A 22,276-nucleotide genomic window follows, 5' to 3' on the forward strand; every position below is an offset into this window, starting at 1 on the left:
TGCCACAATAACTTTTCTCAAAATACTCAACATTGAAAATACTGAAAAATATAATTTAAAAAATGAAATTGATTATATAGCAACAAGCAGGAAATTACTTGGTACTGATGTGACAGTAATTTGAGAATATGATGTGTAGTTAGATAATCAACTTGTTAGAGTAAAGATCAACATTAATACCAAATTATAGAAATAATGAAGATTAAAAAGATATTGCATACAGTCACAACAGCTTCAATTTGACCTATTAGAAAAAGCAATTAACTTAAAAAAAAACATGAGAAATGGATAAAGGTAAAGACATCAACCAGTAATGTAAGACCAAAGCTAATGGTTAAAGAACATGAGCAGTTTCCAAAATAAGAGGTGCAAGCTATTATCAACTATATAAAATGACATTTTAAATCACTAATAAGAGAAATTAAAATAAAACTAACAGGCTTGACCTCATACCTAGAAAACAGATAAAGTTGACAGAGGATAGAAATAACAGATATTGGAGGGATTGTGGAAATAGGGGCACACTAATGAACTTTTGTAGCTGTGAAATAATCCCACTCTTCTGGAAGGCAATTTGAAATTATGCATGATTATATCATTTTTTTTTCTTTCCATAGAAATCCTACTGCAAATTATGTGCCTGAAGGAGGTCAGTGACAAAAACCAAGATTCCATATACATGACTTTTACAGGTTTTCTTTTCTTTTCTTTTCCTTTTTTTTTTTTTTTTGTAGCAGCAAAGAATTGGAAACAAAATAAATGTCCATCTTTTTAGAAATGACTAAATAATGATTGTAGCAGACTGTAACTGTAATGTAAGAAATGATGAGCTTGATGAATATAGAAAAGCATTATGAGAACTAATATAAAGTAAAGCACGCTGAACTCTCCAAATCATAATTGCTATAGCAATGTGAAGGTAAAGAACAATAAATCAATCAAAATTGAATAAATTTATCAATATTTTTATAGTAACCTCTCCTTATCAATGAAAAATGAACCACCACAGCTGGACTCAGCAATTCTGGAGATAATATGCATATGCATGACAGGTGAAATGGCATTTAAGAAGATGAGGTCTAGAAGAGAAGTTGAACCACATAAAGTATTTGCAGAAGAAATTCATGTCATTCTTGTGTTTTCACTGAGGGCTGGATTCTCAAGGCACCTCAAAGTCTAAATTTTCTTTTTCCTTTCCCTCCCCTTTTCCTGAGACAGTAAACAATTTGATTGAGATATGCATGTTCAATAGTGCAAGACATGTTACCATATTAACCATGTTGTGGAAAAAAAAAATACAGACCCAAAAGGGGGGGGGGGGATAAAAAGCAAAAATTAATTAATTAATTAATTAATAAAGCGAAAATAGTGTGCTTTTTCATCTTTCTTCAAACACCATCAGTTCTTTCTTTGGAGATTGATAGCATTTTTCATGAAAAACTATCAGAGTTATCTGGGATCACTTTATTGCTAAGAATAGTTAAATCATTCACAGTTATCATCATACAATATCGTTATTTATACAATGTTTCCTCCTGGTTCTCTTCATTTCACTTTGTCACAGTTCATATAAATTTTCGTAAGTTTTACTGAAATAATCTTTGTCATCATTTCTTATAGTATAGTTGACTACTTGACTGTTAGATAATATTTATGATCATATTAAACACTGACCATTTAGTCTCTGAGAACATTTGAATGGCTATCATTGCAGCATGGATTATGACAGGTGATAGAAAATTGAAGAAAATAGCTCTTTCAGTGAGCTTCTACTATAACTAGAAAAGCTAAACAAGCAGTCAAATGACAGACAATGAAAACAAAAGATGAGAGGGAATAGCATACACGCTAATCAGGCAAGATTAGAAGAAGTACACAATAAGGAATTGATCATAGTATCTTTGAACATATCAGAAAATTTTTTTTAATATTCCTTAAAGCCCAAGGTTTTCTGTTACTTAGACACAAAACTAAGAGTAATATACATAGGACAATGGCCAATGGAAGAAAATGTCCTGCCCTTTGATAGCATCATTCCATCAGAATACTAACTCTGCCAGGCAGGGCTGCTTACCAAGCAAAAGGTTTATTTTTTTTTACAAATTTAATTTAATTTAATTACAAATTTAAATTGCCATCAAGTGTTAATTAGAAGTTTCCATGACATAGCTTACATTTTCACCTGATTGAAAACACATTGGAGTGGTGCAGTTTGTATTTTAATCTTGTCAGAGTAACAAATATAATTTATTTACATGAAGCCTTTTATGATTTTTTTTAAGGATCAAAGTTATTTTATTATGGTTCCTTCTTTATAACCACAGATATTAAAAGCTGCAGAAATATTTGAAAGTTTTTTTTTTTTTTTTTTTTTAACCACAGCTGCCAGGTCAAAATGCTATTTGGATGGTAAAAAATTACCTTAAGTCTTCTGGCTATCCCCAGTGTCAGGACAAGATTTTGATACTGACTTTTTCTGGCATTTGTGGTATCTAAAATTTATTTCTGGAATTCTTTATAAAAATAAAATTATGAAGTACTAAGGACTTCTGGACAATATATGTGAATGTAAGGGAAATAAATTTATGCCAATTCCACCACCTGTGAGCATTCAAAGTACCAAGAATTCATTAAAAAAAAAAAAAAAAAAAAACTCATTATTTCCTGAGAGCCAACATTTATTGAATGGAAGAAAACCTTGACCCCTTTCCCTTATAACTACATCATCTCAGATATTTAAGGAGTCACTTCGGCTATCTAACCCAAACCATATCTGATGCAGAAATCCCACTGTCACCAACCTGATAAGTTGCCATTTAAAATCTACTTGAAAATCTCTAATGGTAGGAAGTTTACTACCTCTCTAGGCTGCCACTTCCACATTTCGATGTTGAGATGATTGTTGAGAAGCATTGTTCTTTATTTTGAGACGATTTATGTCAATTTGAATTTTGTATCTATTACCTTCTGGGTAGAACCCAGAGAGTGGGATAGAACCCCTCTGGGGTTTAGATTCTAGAATGACTTTTGGGGTCCCTTCCAGCTAAAAGTATATTATCTTATGAATTGAGAACTTCCTTAATGCAAAACAAGATCTTCAAGCAAAGAGAAATAGGTTTGCAGATTCAGCTCTGGAGGTGCTGCCTATTTACCCCTGACTATGGCACCTTTAATGCCCCATCTCCCTGATTCTTACACCCCTTCATATAGCTCACAGGAACAAGCCCTTGCAGAAGAAAGGGGATACATCCTTTCTCCTTCTGGATGGTTTCAAACACCCTCAAACCTATTTTTAATCCCAGAGACAAGTCAGTGAAAACTTATTTTTGATCTTCACCAAGCTACTCACTTGGGAAGAAATGTCTTTCAATTCCTTGTGAAAAGCATTTTTACTGGTTACAAACTGGGAGAAATAATCAGACAGGCCTGCCGGGCCTGCCCAGTTTATGCCCAAGTAAATCTTGAAGGAGATGTTAAATCTTCCCCTCTCCTGAAGCCTGTTCAGAGAAGGAACCCAGAGGAAGATTGGCAAATAGATTTTACCCATATGCCCCCTTGCAGAGGTTTCAAGTTGCTTTTGGTCTTTGTTGACACTTTCACTAACTGGGTAGAAGCTTTTCCTTGCAGAACTGAGAAAGCTCAGGAGGTATCAAAATGCTTGCTAAAAGAGATCATACCTTGCTTTGGCTTACCTAACTCCTTGCAGAGCAACAATGATCCAGCCTTCCTCTCAGATAATACAAAATGTGGCCAAGGCACTTAAAATCACTTACCACCTCCACTCTGCTTGGTGTCCTCAGGCTTCCCGGAAGGTGGAGAAAATAAATCGCACCCTCAAGTGAGTCCTGACTAATCTGTGCTTAGAGACTCAAGAAGATTGGGTGAAGAATCTCCCTCTAGGACTTAGAATCCACCTTGTACCTTGGGAGAACATTAAGCTCAGCTTCTTTGAACTTTTGTATGGGAGGCCCTTCTTAATCTCTGACATTCTTGTAGATCCAGAACAACTTCTGGTCACTCAGTTTGCCACACAGCTTGGTACGGTCCAAAAGGTCCTTTCTGAATTTCCCAAGTATTTCCCAAACCTACAGATGCTCATACTCAGGCTACCTCCCCTGTAAATCTAGGGGACATAGTATACTTGAAATCTTGGAAACCTCAAGGTGCTGATGCTCTAAGTATAAAATGGAAAGGACCGTATAAAGTCTGACTATTCCAATGTCAATCAAACCGAAAGTGTTTCCCATTTGGAGTCATATTTCTAGGATTAAAAATGCTGCTTCTGTTACTTCTTCAGATATTTCAGAATATTCCTGTGAACCATAGAGGACCTGAAGCTACTCTTCCACAGTACCTCTGAAACCACTCTGGAGAAAGAAGGATGAGATTGTCTGTGTCCTTCTTTCTCTCATGCTAGTCTTCTTCCTTACTTTTTCCCATTCCAAGGATGACAACTTTGCTACTAGCATGTTCTCCTTGGCTTTTCTTGTCATTCTGTGGTCCCTGCCAGTAGGGTGTTAACTCCTTCTTAGCCTTTCAGGTAGAGAATTCCTTAGGTAGAGGGGGCATTCAGGATTTTGGGGTGGGCCATCAGCATCCTCAAGGCAGCCCACAGATGGGACTTGATGCATTATTTGCAAAGGCCTCATACCCAAATGTTACCATCTCCACCTTGGTTGCCACCCCCTTTTTAACCTGGTCACTAGATTTGTTTCCTCCAGGCTCCAAGCTACAAACTTTCAACTACTCGTTCAGTCTGAAGATCATGGGACAACTAACTTGGACACTCAACATCCCCTAGATGTTGCTGCTGCCATCTTAAAATCTCACACTTCCCCTCCTAGCCTGACCCCGCATTGAGCATAGGGACAGCTCCATGGCCCTTGTCAGCTTGAAGCAGCTCCAGAAGATGAGATCTCCATCCCTTTGCCTTAAATGAATTTGGGGATGACTGTTTGAGGGGGGAATGATGTAATAGGAATTGTGTCCCCCTGATCTTTGGGGAGAGTGGACCTGGGTTGAAAAAACCCTAAATCTCAACCCTTCTGGACCTTTGGGAGCATCCCCTCCTTCCTACTTGATTCCTAAGGGAAAACTCCCACAATAATCCCCACCTACAATTCATTTGGAGATCTTGGCCTTTGCATAATTATCACCCATTACTGAGTCCCTCAATTCATCTGGAGATTGCTCCCTAGCTCTAGGCCATAGAAGATTAAATAAAAATCAAAGCCATCTACCCAAACCTTTGCTAATTTCTAATGAGGAACTACCCTACTGAGGGACTTCTCAGTGTAATAAACCCATTTTGCCAAAAATCTCGGTTAGAGATTGGGACTGGGAATTCTTTTGCAAAACCCTAGACATTGGCCTGGGACCTCCCATCTCTGTTGGAGTATCCTCACTCCTCAACAAAATGACTAAAAAAAGACAGGTTAACAGATTGTAGAAGATTTTAAATATATAGCTAATGATTCTGTTTTATATTACAGGCATAGTAGGAAACCATTGAATGTAGCTGGTATGGTCTGAATCTATATTTATTAAAAGATCAATACAGAATCTGTGTGGAGAAGAGACTGGGGAAAAAAAGAGAATGGAGGCAGGGAGATAAACTTGAAAGCTACTGCAATAGGCTAGGTAATAAAAGATCTGAACTAGATGTTTTTATATGTGTAGAAAGAAAAGGATGATTATGAGGGATATTGTGAGGGTAGGATCGACAAGACTTGGAAACCGAGTAGCTGTGGGAATTTGAGAAAGATAGTCTAAGAAGACTATAAGTTTATGGGCCTGGATGGGTGATTGCAAGCATGGTAGTATTTAATATGCAGAGAAAGGATGCATTGAAAAAAAAAAAACTATTGTAGAATTATTAATGAAAGCATCTGGCATGATATTAAAATCATAAATATAAAAATTTATATAAAATATATATATATAAAATAAAAATATAAAAATTAAAATGCCTAGATGGCTTTTAAAAAAAAAGTTTGTTTGGGATATATTGGGTGTGACTTTATTGGGAAAGCAGAGATTGGACCTTTACAGAGTCTTAAATAGTAGTTTAAATCTAGAAGCCAAAAGTCAAGGGAGAACCTGGCTGGTTGTTGAGAGAATTTTCTCTCTTCCCTTTCCTAAAGCCTCTCTCATTGACTCTGGTATCTAACAGCAGATCTATTTGCCTGGGGAAAACCCATCTAGCATTTAAAGCTAATTCAGGAAAGTTGAAAGGCACAGTTGAAAAAATCAAGATATACTCCAGTATAGAGCAGTCACTCAAGACCAGAAGTAGCTTCAAAGTGTGAGCCCAATGGCTGGAGAGAAGAATGCTGGCTATGGATATAAGAGAGCCAGCCTTATCAAATGAGGATTGAGTTGCAGAGAACTATTGAGGAAAGAAAAGATTTTCAGACCTTAAAATATCTTGACTTGTTCCAGTCACACATGCTTTCTATCTCATTGCCATTTTAATCTAAGCTTATGCCTACTTTTCCCACTGAACCTATATCTATTTATGAGGTAGTCCAATTCAAATTTAATGGAAACAATGCTTTGTTTTAGTGTTATTATTATCTCATTATTATGTCAGTTAATAAAATGCCTTTGTCAAGGGTTAATTGTCTCTATTGGCTGACTGTTAATGAGAAGCACAACAGTAGGAGAGAATAATTCACTGAGCCGTAGTATACCTAGGAAGTAATGCTAAAACCTGTGAGAGTAGTAGCAATCCCCCAAGATGATAGGCCATTTGGGGGAACAGCAGGGGAAAGGGAGCAATTATACCAAATGCCTTTTGTAGTGCTCTGGTTGGTTTTCTGGAGGTCTCAGGACTAGCTTTCCTTTCAGCAGATTAATCACCACAAGAATAGCCAGGTGTTAAAGTCCAAATTCTTTATTGTCTCCTTGCCTGGGGCCCAGGCTAGCTTGATCTCAGTGGAGGAAAAGCAGGAGGACAGGCCATGATGATGGTGTGAGATGGAATGAATAAATCGTTGAGTTTGTCCCACTTTATATGCTCTATTACAGTTAAATCCATTCATCATACTGAGTATAAACCAATCATTATATCACTAGGAAACCATTATTTGTTGTAAGATTAAATCAGTCACACTGAACTTGAGAATTATTAATCACCATGTTATAAATTAGATAACCATTGTCTTATCAATTCCACTTAGCACCTTGTTTCAAGTACAGAGTTCTGACCTATAACAGCCTTTCTTTTCTTGATTCTTATTTTCTTCCAAATCCTTTGCAATCTGGCTTGCAAAACCATCCTGAAACTGCTTTCTTCAAAATTACTATTGATCTTTTAATGGCCAAGTCTAATGGATTTCAATTCTTATTTTTATTGGATCATTAATTTAGGGATGAAAAGCATCTTGGAAAATTAACAAATTCAACTTTCTTATTTTTACATTTAAGGAAATTGAATTTGAAAGAGTTTAAGTGACAAGCTTAAAGTCACAATAAGGTTTAAGTTTTGATAATATTTTAAAGTCTCATAACAAACCAATAAGCTCTGTGGCCTTCTTGATCTTTTTGCAGCCTTGTGACAATTAGTCAATTTTTCTTTCTGTTGATAATCTTTCCTCAGTTGGTTTTCCAAAGATTACTCTTTCATGGCTTTATTTCAAGCTCTTTGACCACTCCTTTCTTCATTCTTTTTATGCCTACCAATTGTGCATATCTTCTAAAGCTCTGTCATGGGCCACCCTCTCTTCTCTTTGTATAATCTGCAACCCATGTTGATTTATCTGCAAGATGATCATCAGAAGTTTAAATACTTTGGGCACATGCTGTGGTTTGTTTTTAGGTTTTGAAGAGTACTGTGACACTAGGAAGGTGAACCCATGACTTGCAAATTAATTGAATATAAGTGAGGGAGAGCAGTGCAAACTCACCAGCTTCTCTCCTCTGGAGCCTTCGGGGTCCAGTGACTAGATCCACATCAGGATGACCTGAAATGACCCAGGATATGGTGGGTGGACTTGGCCATTTAAAGTTAAGGTCTTTAACAGATCTCAATTACTTTGAGGCCATAAAGCCCATTCAGTGATTAAGCCTAGTTAAGAAATGAGATAGAGAATGATCCGTTAAAAAAAATCATCTTGGGAGGGAAAGACCCTCAGAGTTTCTGGCCAAAACAGAAACAGTTGCTATTTAGATTTACTCTGAGCAATCAGGACCAAAACAATGACTCCCTGGGCTTGGGCAGGCACCGATTGTTGACCAACCAATGAAAGGCAGAGTGACTTGGATTTAAGAAGAGGTCCTTAAGACAAATGTAAACCCCTAGATATCTTGTTAGGTATCCAAGGTCAAAATTTCCTTTGGGCAGGTAAATTCTATGTGCACAGAAGGAGAAAAGACTGCCAGGGAACAGAAGGGAGGAGAGAAGAAGTAAGGGAAAAGAGTTATTTAAAAAATTCTGATGTTGGGAAAGATTGAAGGCAAAAGAGATGGATAAGCAGTGTTTCTATTGGGCTTATATCCCAAAGAAATACTAAAGAAGGGAAAGGGACCTGTATGTGCCAAAATGTTTGTGGCAGCCCTGTTTGTAGTGGCTAGAAGCTGGAAAATGAATGGATGCCCATCAATTGGAGAATGGCTGGGTAAATTGTGGCATATGAATGCTATGGAATATTATTTTTCTGTAAGAAATGACCAGCAGGATGAATACAGAGAGGACTGGTGAGACTTACATGAACTGATGCTAAGTGAAATGAGCAGAACCAGGAGATCATTATACACTTCGACAACGATATTGTATGAGGACATATTTTGATGGAAGTGGATTTCTTTGACAAAGATCTAACTGAGTTTCAACTGATAAATGATGGACAGAAGCAGCTACACCCAAAGAAAGAACACTGGGAAACGAATGTGAACTATCTGCATTTTTGTTTTTCTTCCCGGGTTATTTTTACCTTCTGAATCCAATTCTCCCTGTGCAACAAGAGAACTGTTCAGTTCTGCCAACATATATTGTATCTAGGATATACTGCAACATATCTAACATATATAGGACTGCTTGCATCTAGGGGAGGGGGGTAGAGGGAAGGAGGGGGAAAATCGGAACAGAAGTGAGTGCAAGGGATAATGTTGTAAAAAAATTACCCTGGCATGGAATCTGTCAATATAAAGTTATTATTAAATAAAATAAAATATTTTTTAAAAAGAGATGGATAAATAGTGTCATAGTGTGGGGGACAGGTTGGGTGAAAGACCCCCTTCTCAAATTAACTAATCAGAGACATAATCAGGTACAAAGAGAAAGCATTTGTTTAACCCTGCAGGGAGAGGCCCAGACTCACTTGGAGCCATCCCAACGCTGACCATGTGCTCCTGGAACCTGGCCAGCTTCCAGCTTGTCCAGGATTTAAAAGCAAAAGATTCAAGCCTTCCCATTGGATAGACTAAAAGGACATAACCATCCTTGACCAATGGCCACCAATGCTGGCTGCCTCCCATAGGTCATGTCACTTCCTGAACCTTCCTGTATCTCCAAGTTCAAAGTTCATTCCTCCTCCCCAAGGTCCCAGTTCTGGAAACAGGAATCATGTGACAATACTGAGAAATACTTCATCCAATCAGTCCCATTCAATGGAAACAACAAACATGGACTTGAACAGACTTTGTGAGACAGTAGGAGATAGAAGGTCTTAGTGTACTATAATGTATGGGGTCTTGAAGAATTGGACACAACCAAACAACAAAAATATCCAGCTTCAGTCTCTTTCCTGAACACTTGTTTGCATCATCCTAAACTGGATGTCCTATAGGCATCTCAAATTTAAGTTCAAAACAGAATTCATTAGTTTTACCTCCAAAATTTTCTTTTCTTCCCAACTTTGCAGTTACTTTGGTTGTGTTGTTTGTCCTTCATTTTTGAAGATGACAATGACATCAGAAACATGATGCCATAACTTGCAAATGAATTGGATTTAAGTAAGGGAAGGCTATGCAAAGCCAGAAACCTCACTTTCTCCCCTGGAGTCACCTGGATCCAGAGGCAAGATATAGATCAGGATGAAAGCATCATTGTTCTGCCAGTCACCCAGATGTCACCCTTAAAAGCTCACTTTCTCTCATCTACATATCTCATCTGTTCATTAGTCTTGTCATATTTAGCTTCACATTCTCTCTCTTGTATTCCCCTTCTTCCCACTAACACAGCTACCACTTCTGGATAGCTACTTATTCATTCAGCTACCAAAGTAATTTTCTGAAGGTACAGGTTTGATATGTCACTTTCTGCTCTGCTCCTCTGCTCTGTTCCTCTCTCTGCCTGCCCCTGCAAAATACAGTGGCTCCCTATTATCTCCAGGATAGTGAAATAAAAATGCTCCGGCATTTAAAGTTCTTCATTGCTTGGTACTGTCGTATTTCTCCAGTATTTTTTTTTTTTTAACATATTTCTCCCTTCTTTGCACTACATATTCCAGTCACTGGCTGGATTGTTATTTTTCACATTGCACTCTATCTTCTTCCTTTGTGTTTCTGTGCTGGTTCTTCTTCATTCCTGGTGTGCTCACTATTCTTACTGGCAGCTCTTAGAATCTCCAGCTCCAACTCCATCATTTGCATTTCCTCTGAATGCTACTGTCTCCTCCTCTAACATGACTTTCCATTTACTTTGTGTATATCTTATGTGTACATATTTGTTTATGTGCTTTTTTCCCATTAGAATATAAGGTCCTTGAGATCAGGGAATATTTTTGCTTTTGTTTTGTATTTCCAAAATTTAATATAAATATCTGAATATAGTAAGTGATAAATAAATGCTTATTGATTATTAATTGATTGTTCACCAACATAAAAGTTAGTTGATATGTAATATGTGGCTTCTAAAAAGAAACAACCATTATGTTGCAATGTAATAAATCTTTCAGAAAGCTCAAAATTATTAAAGCCTCTTTAAATAGCTAATTATTAAAGACCTTAAAATAAGTTTCTATCCTCATTGGATTTATTTAAAAATATATATGTAGGACTTCTGGCCAAGATGGTGGAGAGGAGGCACACAACTGTGTAAGCGCCGCGTTTTTCTCTCACTATCCATTTCATTATAAACCTCTGAATTAATGCTTGACTGAAAAAAAAACCCTACAAATAGTTACCAAGAGAAGCCATCCTTGAGACTCGTCAGGAAAGGTCTGTTTTTAATTGAGGGCAGGGACCGTTTTAGATCAGACGCAGGCTGTGGGCAGCAGCGACAGCGAGAGCATGGAAGGCAGCTCAGAGCCGAGCAGAGTGGAGAGGGGGTGGGGCATGATCGCAGCAGTTTTTGCAGGGAGAGCTTTGCTACAGGACTGAATACTTTGCCCTGGCAGCAAGTCAGCAGCCCAGCAGAGAAGCTAAAAACACTGGGGGTAAAGAATACAACCCCAAACATCTGGAGTCTCTCGGGACCTGGCCACCCCTCCCCCACAGTGTCTCAGCACGCTCTCAGATCTCAGAGCGCAGGCGCAGCACAGCCATCGCTGTCCTGTTAGGGCCTCACTGCTGCCCCCGCAGTCTGTAGAGGAAGCTTGGTAACACCACCCAGCCCTTCCCCCCTCCCAAAGAAAGCAGCCTCCATTCAAGGGTTTTTTTCTTTTTTTTTCTTTGCTAGTTTGTCTTTGATTATTAGACAGATGAGCAAGAAATTGAAGAGGACTTTAACCCTTGACAGCTTCTATACAGATAGAGAGCAGACTCTAAATCCTGAGGAGACTAAAAACAGACAGTCTCCAGGTGAATCCCCAAAGGAGGAGATCATCTGTTCCTCAGCACAGATGAACCTCATAGAAGTAATTAAAAAGACTCTCACAAGGGAGCTAGAAGAAAAATGGGAAAAGGAGAGGGAGGCTTGGCAAAAGAGCCTGGAGAAGTCATCCCACTCATTTAAAGAGAGAGTGGATAAAGAAATCAAATCCTTGAAAAAAAAAGGATTAGTGAACTGGAAACAGAAAATAGCTCTCTAAAAAAGAAAATTGGCGAAATGGAAAAAAATTCCATAGAACAAAAGAACTCAATTGGACAATTAGAAAAAGATATTAAAAAAGCGAGTGAAGAAAATACTTCACTGAAAATCAGGGTTGAACAAATGGAATTGAATGACTCGAGGAGACAAGAAGAATCAGTCAAGCAAATCCAAAAAAAATCAAACAATGGAAAAGAATGTGAAATACCTTCTGGGGAAGAAAACAGACCTGGAAAACAGATCCAGGAGAGACAATCTGAGAATCATCGGACTCCCAGAAAAGCATGATGAAAAAAGGAGCCTGGAGACTATTTTCCAGGAAATTATCAAAGAGAACTGCCCAGAAGTCATAGAAACAGAAGGTAAAATAGACATTGAAAGAATTTGTCGATCACCTACTGAAAGGGATCCTAAAATCAAAACACCAACAAAATATAGTGGCCAAATGCCAGAACCCTCAGATGAAGGAAAAAATATTGCAATCAGCTAGAAAAACCCAATTCAAGTACCGAGGAGCCACAATAAGGATCACCCAGGATCTAGCAGCATCCACATTAAAGGATCAAAGGGCCTGGAATATGATATTCCGAAAAGCTAAGGAACTTGGTATGCAACCAAAAATAATTTACCCAGCTAGAATGAGCATCTTTTTCCAGGGAAGAAGATGGACATTCAACGAAGTAAGTGAATTTCACCTATTTTTGATGAAAAAGCCAGAACTTAACAAAAAGTTTGATCTACAAATACAGAACTCAAGAGAAATCTAAAAAGGTAAAGATTAATCTTGGGAACTATATTTCGGCTACAAAGATATATAAAGAATACACGTATACCTTGTTCTAGAAACTGATGTGGAAAGGACATTGTACCAGAAAAAAGGTAAAGTGGGGGTAGTACATCTCATGAAGAGGCATAGGAAACCTATTATATCTGAGAGAAAAAATGGAGGGGGATGAATATAGTGGGTATCTTACTGCCTTCAGAATTGGCTTTAAGAGAAAAATTTTAGACATTTTCAATCTATGGTGAAACTTCTCCACCTCATTGAAAAGTGAGAAGGGAAAAGTGAAAAGGGAAGGAATAAGCTAAGTGGAAGGGAATACGGGAACTGGGAGGGAAAGGGGTAAGATAGGGGGAGGAAATCTAAGGCGGGGGAGGGATACTAAAAAGGGAGGGCTGTGAGAAGCAAGTGGTGCTCACAAGCTTAATACTGGTAAGGGGGGTAAGGGGAAAGAAGGGAGAAAAGCATAAACCGGGGTTAACAAGATGGCAAGTAATACAGAATTGGTCATTTTAACCATAAATGTGAAGGGGGTAAACTCCTCCATAAAGAGGAAGCGGTTAGCAGAATGGATTAAAAGCCAGAATCCTACAATATGTTGTTTACAGGAAACACACCTGAAGCAGGGAGATACATGCAGGTTAAAGGTAAAAGGTTGGAGCAAAATCTACTATGCTTCAGGTGAAGTAAAAAAAGCAGGGGTAGCCATCCTGATCTCAGATCAAGCTAAAGCAAAAATTGATTTAATTAAAAGAGATAAGGAAGGGTACTATATCTTGCTAAAGGGTAGAATGAATAATGAAGCAGTATCTATATTAAACATATATGCACGAAGTGGTGTAGCATCTAAATTCTTAAAAGAGAAATTAAGAGAGCTGCAAGAAGAAATAGACAGCAAAACTATAATAGTAGGAGATCTCAACCTTGCACTCTCAGAATTAGATAAATCAACCACAAAATAAATAAGAAAGAAGTCAAAGAGGTAAATAGAATACTAGAAAAATTAGATATGATAGATCTCTGGAGAAAATGTAATGGGGACAGAAAGGAATATACTTTCTTCTTAGCAGTTCATGAAACTTATACAAAAATTGACCATATATTAGGACATAAAAACCTCAAACTCAAATGCAGTAAGGCAGAAATAGTAAATGCATCCTTTTCAGACCACGATGCAATAAAAATTACATTCAACAAAAAGCTAGGGGAAAGTAGACCAAAAAATAATTGGAAACTAAATAATCTCATACTAAAGAATGATTGGGTGAAACAGCAAATCATAGACATAATTAATAACTTCACCCAAGAAAACGATAATAATGAGACATCATACCAAAATGTATGGGATGCAGCCAAAGCGGTAATAAGGGGAAATTTCATATCTCTAGAGGCCTATTTGTATAAAATAGAGAAAGAGAAGGTCAATGAATTGGGCTTGCAACTAAAAATGTTAGAAAAGGAACAAATTAAAACCCCCTAGTCAAACACTAAACTTGAAATTCTAAAAATAAAAGGAGAGATCAATAAAATTGAAAGTAAAAAAACTATTGAATTAATTAATAAAACTAAGAGTTGGTTCTATGAAAAAAACCAACAAAATAGACAAACCCTTAGTAAATCTGATTAAAAAAAGGAAAGAGAAAAATCAAATTGTTAGTCTTAAAAATGAAAAGGGAGAACTCGCCACTAATGAAGAGGAAATTAGAGCAATAATTAGGAGTTACTTTGCCCAACTTTACACCAATAAATTCGACAACTTAAATGAAATAGAAGAATACCTCCAAAAATATAGCTTGCCTAAACTAACAGAGGAAGAAGTAAATATCCTAAACACTCCCATCTCAGAAAAAGAAATAGAACAAACTATCAATCAACTCCCTAAGAAAAAATCCCCAGGACCAGATGGATTTACATGGGAATTCTATCAAACATTTAAAGAACAATTAACTCCAACGCTAAATAAACTATTTGAAAAAGTAGGGATTGAAGGAATCCTACCAAACTCCTTTTATGGCACAGACATGGTACTGATATCTAAACCAGGTAGGCTGAAAACAGAGAAAGAAAATTATAGACCAGTCTCCCTAATGAATATTGATGCTAAAATCTTAAATAAAATATTAGCAAAAAGATTACAGAAAATCATCCCCAGGATAATACACTATGACCAAGTAGGAGTTATACCAGGAATGCAGGGCTGGTTTAATATTAAGAAAACTATTAGCATAATTGACCATATCAATAACCAAACAAACAAAAACCATATGATCATCTCAATAGATGCAGAAAAAGCATTTGATAAAATCCAACAGCCATTGCTAATAAAAACACTTGAGAGCATAGGAATAAAAGGACTTATCCTTAAAATAGTCAGGAGCATATATTTAAAACCTTCAGTAAGCATCATATGCAATGGGGAAAAACTGGAACCTTTCCCAGTAAGATCTGGAGTGAAGCAAGGTTGCCCACTATCACCATTATTATTCAATATTGTATTAGAAACACTAGCCTCTGCAATAAGAGTCGAGAAAGAGATTAAAGGAATTAGAGTAGGCAATGAGGAAACCAAACTATCACTCTTTGCAGATGATATGATGGTATACCTAGAGAACCCCAGAGATTCTACTAAAAAGCTATTAGAAATAATTCATAATTTTAGCAAAGTAGCAGGATACAAAATAAATCCCCATAAATCCTCAGCATTTTTATACACCACCAACAAATCCAAGACCAAGAGATACAAAGAGAAATTCCATTCAAAATAACTGTTGATAGTATAAAATATTTGGGAATCTACCTACCAAAGGAAAGTCAGGAATTATATGAGCAAAATTACAAAAAAGTTTCCACACAAATAAAGTCAGACTTAAATAATTGGAAAAATATTAAGTACTCTTGGATAGGCCGAGTGAATATAATAAAGATGACAATACTCCCTAAACTACTCTATTTATTTAGCGCTATACCAATCAGACTTCCAAGAAAATATTTTAATGATCTAGAAAAAATAACAACAAAATTCATATGGAACAATAAAAAGTCGAGAATCTCAAGGGAATTAATGAAAAAAAAATCAAATGAAGGTGGCCTAGCTATACCTGATCTAAAATTATATTATAAAGCAGCAGTCACCAAAACCATTTGGTATTGGCTAAGAAATAGATTAGTTGATCAGTGGAAAAGGTTAGGTTCACAAGACAGAATAATCAACTATAGCAATCTAGTGTTTGACAAACCCAAAGACCCTAACTTCTGGGATAAGAAGAATTCATTATTTGATAAAAACTGCTGGGATAATTGGAAATTAGTATGGCAGAAATTAGGCATGGACCCACACTTAACACCATATACCAAGATAAGATCAAAATGGGTCCATGACCTAGGCATAAAGAACGAGATTATAAATAAATTAGAGGAACACAGGATAGTTTATCTCTCAGACTTGTGGAGGAGAAAGAAATTTGTGACCAAAGATGAACTAGAGACCATTACTGATCACAAAATAGAAAATTTTGATTACTTCAAATTAAAAAGCCTTTGTACAAACAGAACTAATGCAAACAAGATTAGAAGGGAAGCAACAAACTGGGAAAACATCTTTACAGTTAAAGGTTCTGATAAAGGCCTCATTTCCAAAATATATAGAGAACTGGCCCTAATTTATAAGAAACCAAGCCATTCTCCAATTGATAAATGGTCAAAGGACATTTGACCAAACAGACAATTTTCAGAGGATGAAATTGAAACCATTACCACTCATATGAAAGAGTGTTCCAAATCACTATTGATCAGAGAAATGCAAATTAAGACAACTCTGAGATACCACTACACACCTGTCAGATTGGCTAAGATGACAGGAAAAAATAATGATGAATGTTGGAAGGGATGCGGGAAAACTGGGACACTGATGCATTGTTGGTGGAGTTGTGAACGAATCCAACCATTCTGGAGAGCAATCTGGAATTATGCCCCAAAAGTTATCAAAATGTGCATACCCTTTGATTCAGCAGTGCTACTACTGGGCTTATACCCCAAAGAGATACTAAAGAAGGGAAAGGGACCTGTTTGTGCTAAAATGTTTGTGGCAGCCCTGTTTGTAGTGGCTAGAAGCTGGAAAATGAATGGATGCCCATCAATTGGAGAATGGCTGAGTAAATTGTGGCATATGAATGCTATGGAATATTATTTTTCTGTAAGGAATGACCAGCAGGATGAATACAGAGAGGTTTGGAGAGACTTACATGAACTGATGCTAAGTGAAATGAGCAGAACCAGGAGATCATTATACACTTCGACAATGATATTGTATGAGGATGTATTCTGATGGAAGTGGATTTCTTTGACAAAGAGACCTGAGTTTCAATGGATAAATGATGGACAGAAGCAGCTACACCCAAAGAAAGAACACTGGGAAACAAATGTGAACTATTTGCATTTTTGATTTTCTTCCCAAGTTAATTTTACCTTCTGAATCCAATTCTCCCTGTGCAACAAGAGAACTGTTCGGTTCTGCAAACATATATTGTATCTAGGATATACTGCAACATATCTAACATATATAGGACTGCTTGCCATCTAGGGGAGGGGGTGGAGGGAGGGAGGGGAAAAATCAAAACAGAAGCGAGTGCAAGGGATAATGTTGTAAAAAATTACTCTGGCATGGATTCTGTCAATATAAAGTTATTATTAAATAAAATAAAATTTAAAAAAAAAGAAAGAAAAAAAGAAAAATCAAAAAAATAAAATAAAATATATATGTATATGTAATATACATATTACATGTAAATGTAAAGCCATGTAAATATAAATTGATATATAGCTATAAATATGTAAACATATATAGACACATTCTTTTCATTGGGCAGCTAGCACAGCGATAGAGTATTGGGCCTGGAGTCAGGAAGACCTGATTTCAAATGTGATCTCAGACAAGTACTTATTAACTGTATGATCTTGGACAATTCACTTAAACTCTATTTGCCTCAGTTTCCTCATCTGTAAAATGAGCTAGAGAAGAAAATGGCAAATCACTCTAGTATCTTTTCCAGAAAAAGCCCAAATGGGGTCATAAAGAATTGGACATAACTGCAATGACTAAAAAAACAATACGTTCTTTTCTTTATAACTTAAGAAGATTTAATAAAAAAAACAAAAATCAAAACAAAAAATCTTATCCTTCATGCTTTTAATTAGCTCACTTATAAAGTTAGTTGAATAGTTTTGTAGAATTTACTGTACTCCAAAAAAAAAAAAAGACCCAGAAATAAATTTGATTAATGGGACCCATGGGCCTTGCATGAGCTTGGTGCATTGAGGTGTATTATTTATACTCTTTGCAATGATGATATTTCTTTTTTCTATCTTTCCCTAGACAGGGGAAAGCTTCCATTTTGGAATAGCAAGATACTTTTGAATCCAAAAATAATAGTTTAAATTTCTTTACAAAATTGACAAGAGACAGAGAGCGGCTAGAAGAATGGGCTAAATTCAATGTGATGAAGTTACATAGTTAAATGTATAATAGAAATAAATGTCAAATCTTCCATTCTGATTTTTAAAATATGACTAGACAGAAGTTGGAATATGGTGATTTTATAGGAGAGGAAACTCCTTATGAGTCAAGAGTTGGACATGGCAGAGAAAAGATATGTTTTGACTTTCAGCAGTTAGTAGAGACATTGTCTAGAGCAGGGATTTTTGCTCTTTCTTGAATAAGAGACGTCTTTGACAGTCTGATGAAATGATGAAAGATTTCTAAAAAATAATATTTTAGATGTAGAAAATAAAATAAATAAAATATTTAGGATTCTAAAAGAAACCAGTTGTATATGTACACATACACACATATATAAACAGACAGACATGTTAATTTGGGTTCTGTGAGATATATATCTCTTAGGGGTGTGTGTGTGTGTGTGTGTGTGTGTGTGTGTGTGTGTGTGTTATGACTTCATAGGAGGGCAAACAGAATGATTTTAAGTTTAAAAAATACTATATGAGTATCCACTGAAGTAAATGAGGATATTTACCCTGAAGAAGAGAAGATTTAAGGGCGGACAAGAGTATTTTATAAAATATTTTATATTCTAGTGCCATATGTATATTTTATATATTATATAAAACTGTACATTAAGCTAATTTTATTAATATATTAATCATAAATCACAGGTTATATAAAATATAGGAATTCTTTATATCACTAGTTATTATACCAATAGCTTTTTAAAACTATAATAATTACAAATCACAGGTCATATAAAATACAGGAGTATTTTGTTACATCAAAGAGGAATTAGATTTGCTTTATTGACTCCCTTTTAGAGAAGCAGAAATACATGCAAAAGCTTAATACAAGCAGATTTTGCCTCTAACCTTTCCAAATCTTTGCTCATCCAAACATCAACTGTGTTGCCTTAAGAGGCAAGGGGTTTCCTTGCTATTGAGTCTCTGTTAGAGATGTTGAGGAAGGTATTCTTATTTGAGAAGGGGTTAAATTAGAAAACCTCTTGGGTTACTTCCAAATGAGGAACTTGGAAGCTAAGATGCTTTGCCTTTCACTTGTTCTACCTTGTTACTTGGCAGATAGCCTGGTATAGTGAAAGAATGTTGCAGTTAGAGTAAGACCTGCCTTTCTCACTTACTATTTATATGCAAGTCACTTTCGTCCTCTTTGGTCATCAGTTTTCTCATCTACATAATGACAGAATTATACCTGATGATCCCTTGGATCTCCTTCAGCTCTAACTCTTTGATTCTATACTCCTGAGAAAGAACACAAACTATTGATGAAGGCATTTGATAGAGTCAGAATCTTACACAAAGACCAGATGCCTTTTTGTCACAATGGTATATATGTTACTGTATCACCCTTGTCATGCAATTGAATAAATGAATGTGTGTGGGTACACTTGACAGCTGTTGCCCTACGCTTATTACCTATTGCTGCATGTCCCACTAAGGCCTTCTAATAGGATCAGGTCAAGCCAGCTCCTCCCTGAGAGTACATTCACAGCACTGGCTAAGGACAAGCCTAAAAGAAAGAGTAAATCCAAGTGGTAGAAGAGACAATTTTCTTTTTTATTGCTCTAGACATAATTTGTCACCTTTTTTCCAAATGTGAAGAGATAAAAGAATGAATAAACACAAAAATTTTAATATAAAATACTACTTACGGGTATTTAAAATTATAGGCAACTAGAGTTTTAGTGAATAGAGAAAATGGCTTCAGAGCCAGAAGACCTCATCAAATCCTGTCTCTGACAAATATTGGCTGTGTGATCCTCAACAAATCTCTTAATTTTTCAGTGCCCTTATAAACATTTTTTAATAAGTATTGCAATGCAAATGGATATATGAACAAAAGAGAGTTAAATAGATTTTCTTCTGCTCATTTATCAATTTGCATTATGATTATTAGCTAATCTAGTTGGTAAAAAATCTACTTGGTGAAAAAATAATCAAAATTTAAAATGAGAGAATTACACTGAAAGAATAGGAAAGACATAATAAAAATAAATATACTCAATATATATCAACAAAAGTGAAAATAATTTAGACAACTATTTGTAAAAATATGCAAGTCAGATTAGTAAAATTGGTCATAGAAAAAACTTAATTTGATAAGAACATAAACAAAGAACAAATAAACTCTGAAATAGAAAACTCCAACAATCCTCATGATGATGTACTTTTAAGTATTTATATATGTAATATATATGTATATATATATATATATATATATATATATATATATATATAATATGGGAGCTAGTTTTTTTATGGTAGAAAAAAAAACTAGCGTCTATATTATATATCCTATTGATAAAAATAAAGAAATGTCACTTTACTAAACTGCTTTTACAAGATGAGTTTGGTCCTGATACTTAAAGTAAGGAGAAATATAAAAGAAAAGCAAAAAATAAGTCAAATATTCTTAATGAACACTGATGGAAAGAAAAAAAAGTACAAATCAAATATTACTAATGACCATATTCTGTAGCTAAGTAATTACAGAAATCTATTTTTAAAAAATTATTTTATTCTGAATTTAAGAAATAAAACAAGCATTTCTAAAACATAGAATAGAAGGAAAAAAAGATGTATATGAAATTGCAGATCAATTATGTACAATTCGCTATTGCTTTTAAATATATTATAATTATTTAACTCTTTTTTTCTGTTTTTCTACTTCCACATATTTATATAAAAATCATTCTATATATCCTTCTATTTATCAATTTTTTCTTGAGATGCAGAAAGTATCTTCTTTCCTATGTCTTTTATAGTTATTTGGATGTATATAATAGTCAAATTTTTACAGTCACTTAAAGTTATCATTTTTATTTTTAAATTTTATATTTTTATCCTTAGACTCTTCTATTTGTATCAGCAGATTCTCCTAGACTTCATTTTCTTTTTCATGCCAAGTATTAAAGATTTCCATCTATTTTCTCAAAGTTGCTTATTCTTTAGCAGTTAACCAAAATAAATAAGAATTCTGAATATTCCTAAACTTTAAACATCCTTAATATCTTATTCATTATATTTGAGAGCTTTCAGTTTTCTCATGGAGTAGAAAAATTAATTTAGTCATAACTGAACCATATATATTGTCTACTTGTTACAACATAATGCTGATAATAACATTTGATGTAAGTTGTGTTAATTTCTATTGCATGGGGAGGAAGAAAGCATCAAGAAAATCTTTAACCATCATGTGGATAGCCTTGAAAGTCCATGCTTCTTTCTCTAGGTTCAATTATTATTGTTCATTCACTGCTCAATCTATTGCATTATCTGATCTAAATTACTCCCTAGTTCTTCTGGTACGTTCCTGGGCAGCAGGTATAGTATTTCATGCTTACCAGAGGCCATGGCTTCATTATAAAGAATCTGGAAAATTTCACATTGAATATTGTCCTATAGTTTCTTTATACTGCATTCTCTTTTTTCAAGTCTTTTACATAATATAGAATTATTTATTTGAAGCACAAAAACTATATGAAACTATTGTTCTGAGAAAAACACACAGTTGTGCTGATCAATAATAATTCCACCTTCTTTCATTTTATTTTCTAATCCATCAATTACTCTTATCACCTAAAATGGAAATATTCTTCATCAAAGCCATCATAAAGTCCTTCTTGTGCTAAACAGCCCACATTAATATATATCAATCCTATCCTTGATGCAAGTTCTTTGCCTAGTGTGGTCTTTCAAAGCCCTGGTATACCCACAAACAGGATATTGGGTTGCCTCATGGTGGTAGTAATGCTAGTTCCACCCCAGTCACTTGCTTGCTAGGAGGGAACAGCAGTCAAAGGTCAAACTGTTGTTATCATATGCAACGTTCTCTCTTGTTCAGCTCATTTCATGCAAGTCTATCTATTTTTTAAAGATCACTGAGCTCTTTATTTCTTATACCACAGTAATATTTCACCACAATGTGATTCCCTAATTGATGGGTATCTTTGCAATTTCTAGCTCTTTGCTATCACAAAGAGAGTTGCTATAAATATTTCAGA

General features: G+C 35.5%; 1 pseudogene; it reads right to left on the reverse strand.

Annotated features, from left to right (window-relative positions):
* The window catches only part of LOC127541437 (uncharacterized), a 138,827-nt pseudogene extending 116,815 nt beyond the window's left edge, over positions 1–22,012 (reverse strand).
* Between the last annotated feature and the right edge of the window lie 264 nt (positions 22,013–22,276).

This window comes from Antechinus flavipes, chromosome 6, assembly GCF_016432865.1.
Source record: "Antechinus flavipes isolate AdamAnt ecotype Samford, QLD, Australia chromosome 6, AdamAnt_v2, whole genome shotgun sequence".
Lineage (NCBI taxonomy): Eukaryota > Metazoa > Chordata > Mammalia > Dasyuromorphia > Dasyuridae > Antechinus > Antechinus flavipes.